At 50.2% G+C, this 6,217-nt stretch overlaps 1 protein-coding gene across 1 annotated transcript in view; it reads right to left on the bottom strand.

Moving 5' to 3' along the window:
- The window catches only part of CSMD1 (CUB and Sushi multiple domains 1), a 1,293,618-nt gene that overhangs the window by 1,012,592 nt on the left and 274,809 nt on the right, over window positions 1-6,217 (bottom strand). The gene's annotated exons all lie outside the window — the stretch shown is intronic.

Here is a 6,217-nt window from a genome sequence, read left to right as displayed (position 1 = left end):
GGCCCCGCTCGCCACCCGACGCTCAGCCCTGCGCCACTCTCGGGTCTGCAGGTGGCTGAGAACGAGGCCCGAGGAAGCGGCCGATGGCAGCGGCGCACTCAGCTGCTGAAACAGCTCAGCTCCCCAAGGAGCAGGCGGCCCTGGACGGCCCCGCGAAACCCGCAAAGTGGAGGCAAATATGCCCTGAAAGTGACAATAAACCCTAATGTGTGTCACGCTCTTGGACGCCTTTCGTCTGGGAGCTTTTCTTGTCGATCTGATCTACCCTCCAGTGGTGCGTCCCGGAGTCCTAATAAAACTGGACGTCGTCAAAAGCAAACTATACCACTCCCAAAAAACATGGAAGGTTGCTTTTACAAATCCGGAAATAATACGCTTCGATTAAAAAGGCACTCACGTGAACCTCTCAGATCCTGAGCTTTCTCCCCATGATGTGAGTCTTGCCTCGTTTCATCGCAGGTAAATAGATCTTACGTATAAAATGCATATGTGCTTGCAACTTGCTAAAACGCACGTTAAACTTGGTGATGTCGAAAATTAGACTATTTATACTTCGACCTTAGCATTTCCATTCCTTCGTACATTTCGTTATCCATCCACTGACCGATACGGATGGTCAGCTTACTGCGTTTCCAGCACCTTTTCCGGCCTGGGAAAACAGTGAGGGACACAGACAGGATCTGGGCATTCGAGAAGCCGAAATTCCAGTGGCAGCTGAGGTTGGGGATGGTGGATAAGAAGCAAATGGGTAAACGTGAAATAACTTCACTGGTGTTAAGCGAAAAATGCAAAATACAATATGTAAGAGAAAAATATCTTTGGGGGACTATCGGGGCTGGGGTCCGGGGAGGGTGGGGATGGCACTCCGTTCTGATTGACGGTGGTCAGGAAGGGCGCCACCACTGAGATGGCAGGGGACTAGAAGTCTGATGAAAGACAGGGACTGACGCCCATCCTTGTCACAGAAGGACGTCCCAGGCGAAGACTCCGAGAGGACGGTGTGCTTCGTGAGTTCGAAAGGAACAGCAGGGGGCCAGCACAGCCGGAAGGATGATAGAGGTGACACACAGTGGGACAGCAGACTGGAGAGGCCGGAGGACTCTGCGGGGCAAGCGAGGGCTTCACCTTTCCTCCTCAGCAGGGGAGTTTCGTGACCCGACTTCGGGGGTCTGAGGACCTCCCAGATGGACGCTGATCTGTGGGACGAACGGGCGGAAGCCAGGGCACGGCCAGGAGGCCACCACCGGGACCCGGCGAGGCAGCGTGGGGTAGCGGCGGAGGTCACGGAAGGAGGGCGCTTTCTAAACGTGTTTTGAACGCCGTCCAGGCGTGTTCGGGCTGCCACGATGAAGCGACTCAGACCAGTGGCTGACAAACGACGGCCGGTCCTTTCTCCCGGTCTGGAGGCTGGAGGTCTGAGGTCAGCGCGGCATGTACGGGGACGAGGACCCTCCCGCTGGCTTACAGATGGCCATCTTCTCCCGGTGACCTCCGGGAAGAAGGGAGCTCTGTGGGGCTTCTCTCATGGGGCGCTAATCCCACCGCGAGAGCCCCCCGCCCAGCGGGCCCCGCTCCCCACGCCATCGTATGTGGGGGATAGGGTTTCAGACTATAAACGTGGGGACACAAACCCTCAGACCGCAGCGAAGGCAGAGCTCACGTGATCTGTTGATGGACTGAACGTGGAGAGAAAGTCAAGAAAACGAGCTGTCATTTAGGGTGCTCAGGGGTCGAATTTCCAGAACGCGTGTCAGCGCCGTAATTAAAAACCGCTCCGGCACCCAGGCCGGGAACACTAGCGCCACCGATGCTGTAAGAGCTAATTTATCTCCAGCCATCTCCACGACACATTATCATTTATAAAACAAAGTCCTGAAGTCTCTTCCCCGGGGAGCGATGGACCTGTCCTCCAGGCGCGTATGAGGTAAGTAGGCTGCGAAGTGTTTTCCCTCGCATGTCGGCGTGTCTCCTGCTCAGGTGTGCTTTCGGGAGTTTGGGGAAAACCCAGTTCAGCGTGTGACATGCCTCATGACGATGCAGTCACACACGGGCTGCAGAAGGTGTGGTTCCTACACAGTTGGGGACCAGATCACGTTCGTGTGTTTTAATTGACCATTTAAAAATGTACCCCAGATTAAATAGGCTGAATCATATTTGATCGAGCTCTGAAAAAATGCTGTCCTATTTTTCCTCGTTGAGGTGTTCAAGTGTCATACTTGAATGATAAAGAACATGAAATTAGAGAAGCTGGGCTCTATTTTGAAATCCCTCAGTTCAAATTTTTGGGCTTTGGTGTCCCGATTCTTAAAATGAGATGCTAGCTCCGGTGATCCCAAATAAATCTGATTATTTGGTGATATTTATTAATTGATTAATATGTTATTTCAATACTTTACTAAATAGATAACTCTCATTTCTATATTTTTCAAAACATTAGGTATAGAAAAGTGAACAGAATAATAAGCGACCAGCATCATAGAGTAGAATCTTACTCTCCAAATAACACATGTTTAAAATCCCTTTCTTAATAGGCCAGTAACTTCCAAAGATTTTATGCTGTGTATCTTACAAGAAATGTTTCCAATGTTAGAATAATTAAAATAAGGAAACTTGAAAGAAACGAACAATAAAGAAGCACGGATGAAGTACCGCACCAGAAACAAGCGAACAACTGCAGATGAGAATGGAAATACATCACGAGTGAGCATGAAACAGGCCCTGGGATTTCTAATGACTGTAAAAAGGAAGGGCAATGGGATACGGGATTTTTATCATATAAAATAAAAGGAAGCATCTCATTTAAAAGAAAATCATCTGCACGTATTTATACGAAGGGCATGAAACACCTTCATAGCTTTGCGAAAGCTACAGGAATGGCCACTGCTTTGTGTCAGGCTCCGGCAAAAAAAGTAGTCAAATCATCATTCCCTCCAAATTTTTTATCATAAAGGCACTTTCATTTTTTCCCATTGTTCTATTTTTCAAGAAAAGCGCATCATTTAAACGCTGATAGGTCACCTGTACCTTTTATTTTTCACTTTCTCCTACTCCATTTCCTATTAGGGTGTAAGCAAGACTTTGGAGGGTCTTCAGAGAGAAGGAGTAACAGCTGCATTCCTAACAGCCGGGGTCCCCAACCTCCTGGCTGTGGCCTGTTAGAAACTGGGCTGCGCAGAGGGAGGTGAGTAGCAGGCAAGGGAGAGAAACTTCATCTGTGTCTGCAGCCGCTCCCCAGCGCTGGCATCACCGCCTCAGCTCCGCCTCAGATCACTGGGCGTTAGAGTCTCATAGGAGCACTGGTCCCTGGTGCCAAAAATGGTGGGGACCGCTGTTTTACAGGGCACAACTGGGTGTGCCTGAAACTCACTCCTGAGGCCATGAGATTGGCAATATCCTTCTAGCATTAAGTCCTGAGCATCAGGCACTGTTCTAAGCACATTGCATGCATTAATTCTTTAATCCTCCTAACTGCCCTTTGCAGAAAGGATCAAATCTATGTTCTTTTCATGAATGAGGATAAAAGGCCGAAGGGGTCAGGTGTCTTCCCCAGGGACAGACAGCTGAATTCAGAATTCAGGACTTAAGACAGCTGCTCTGGGATCCAGGCTGGAGCCACGTCGCCGTGTGCCGTGTGCCGTGTGCCGTACATTGATGATGCCCCAGGAATGTAAGGTCCTACCGCTTTGTCATTCACAGCCTTCCTCTCGCTTCGGTGAGTACATGGTGAGTGAATTACCTGTCACTGAACTGAGAAATACAACTTTTCACACGGTTCTTCTTGCCTAAACTGCCAATTATGTAAATTACTTAATCTAATAATTCTCCCTATATTGCCTTCCACGAGAGTTTGGGAGGGCGTGCATACGTATGAAAAGTGCTTCTGCGATTTCATTTTAAAAAATTTTTTTTACGATTTCATTTTTAAATCATTTTAACTATATTTAATTGTCCATTAGAGTGATAATAATGAACTCCAATGCTGAAAATCACATTGGAGAAAATCTTATGTTTTTAAACTAACGACTCCACGCTTCCTCTGGAAAACAGCAATAGTTTCTCTCCTGAAAAGTAGCTTTTTGTCTGTGTCTAATTATAAAAAAAAAACTTCAGATCAGTCAAAGGAGGCCATCGAGAATTGCCCAGCGTCCTCTGCCCCGTGAGAAGATCACTGTTCATATTTGGTTATCTGCCCTCCCAGGCGTCTGCCCATAGATGGGCAGCATCTCTAGGGGAATGCGCCCACGGCTTCTCACTATGAAGGGGATGTCACTCTAGGTCCTATTTGCTGCTGTGTCGTGAGACCCCATTCACGTCACTACCGGGGACCTTACTTGTTCCACAGACGGCACGGCAGCCCGCTCTGAGCTAGCCCCAGGACGCCTCCCCATGAACGTCCGGCGCGTTCACGATGCTTTCATATTTTAAGCAGCACGCCAAAGAGCATCCCTGAACATCCATCTTTCCCAGTTGTTTACTTTTTTAAAAGAGTCTAGATCTGAAATTTGTGGGAGAAACTACATAAGTTTCTTAAGACTTTTCGTGCATATTGTCAAGGCGCTTTCCGAAAAATGTTTACACTTCTCCAGACCTCAATAAGAAACAACGGCGTCTCACGTTCATTCAAGATGCATGTCCACCCTGACCAAAGAAGTGACAGTTTCACGTTATTTGTGATTTTATTCCCTTACTGGTGTGTTACCTCTTCCAAATGTGACAAAATTACTTTTGCTTTGTGCAAATATTCTAATTTAATCCCAGTTTAAAATAGCAATTCCTCAGCAGGCATCAAAGCGCCTAACACATTTAATTTGCAGCTTAAATGTCAACTGGAAATCAGTTATTCATTTCGCTTTCTCAATAAATGACTTGTGAGCATAGTCCTGAATTTGGCGTAATTTGCCTTCTCCTTCTGCATGCTCAGTTCTGAAATAGTAACATTTTAATAATTTCATTTGAATGAGAAGAGCACCGTGATTCCCAGCTGTCAGTCAGAACACAGGTGGGAGGGGCTGGGCAGAGGGCCGGGGTCCCATCCTGGGAGCAGAGGCGGCGTCCCTCGTCCCTCACAGGAAATGGAGGGACAGTGAGCTCAAACGTAGAGCATTCCAGAAGGTGGGTGGAGGCTCACTGTCTCTTCATTGTACCTTTTATCGGTACGGTCTGCAGGAGCAAACAGCAACAGGGGTGCTGTGGACAGAATGTCTGTGCCCGCCCCAAACTCACATGTTGACTCTAACTCCCAATGAGATGGCGCTGGGACGCGGGGCCTTTGGGAGGTGATGAGGCCACGAGGGTGGAGCCCCCTGAATGGGATTCGAACCCTTATCGAAGGACGCCAGGGAGCTCCCTCGCCCCTTCTGCCCCCCGAGGACACAGGGGACCAGGAAACAGGGCCTCGCCGGGCACTCGGCCCCCAGGTGCCTTGACCCTGGACGCCCAGCCTCTGCAACTGTGGGAAACAAATTTCTGTCGCGTGAGCTGCCCGGTTTGGGCGCTTTCTTATGGCAGCCCCCATGGCCTGGGACAGGTAGGGACTGGCTTGTCCCTTCTTTGATGCGACTTGAGAGGCTAAACGATGACACAGCTGTGACTGAATCGGAGCCCTCGAGAATACGTGCTTGTGGCTTTCCGAACATGACAGGAGGTTTCGCGCGTTCCTCGGGGGGACCGGCTGGACAACGCACAGGCCACCGACCTAACTTCAAAAGCGCTCCAGTGACACTAAGCAGATGCCGCTTGACATTCCACGGCCGGCCAGCTCGCGAGGGCTGGACACGTCACACACCAGGCAGGGTGACCTGTCGCTTGCCCAGGCTCCTGTCACACGTGCACCCCACACACGAGTCTACGCGGGAGCTTGTGTTTCTTGTACGAGAATGAGGACGCTGTTTCGTGTAACAGCGCCCTGCGGGCCAGGCGGAGAGCGATCTGTGGGGTACGTGACAAAAACCGCTGTCGTTAATGAGATGGCGGTTGCGACAGGTACGTCGCCCGTTTTCTGAGCGTGCGCTGCCATAGACGAGAGACCACGGCAGCCGAGGCCACCTCGTTATCACGTGTCACCTCGCGGTGGCACACGAGAACAGAGCGAGCAGCCAGGGTCAAGTTCGCCCTGCCGACAGACTGCGACCCTGCGTCTGCTGCCCGCGGGGACGAGCTGGCCGTGTCCTCGCAGCCAAGTGCGGCAGCAGAGGACACCAATGCGCGGAGGACACCA

This window comes from Pteropus medius, unplaced genomic scaffold, assembly GCF_902729225.1.
Source record: "Pteropus medius unplaced genomic scaffold, Ma_sr-lr_union100, whole genome shotgun sequence".
Lineage (NCBI taxonomy): Eukaryota > Metazoa > Chordata > Mammalia > Chiroptera > Pteropodidae > Pteropus > Pteropus medius.
This window is presented reverse-complemented; position numbering and strand designations above follow the sequence as displayed.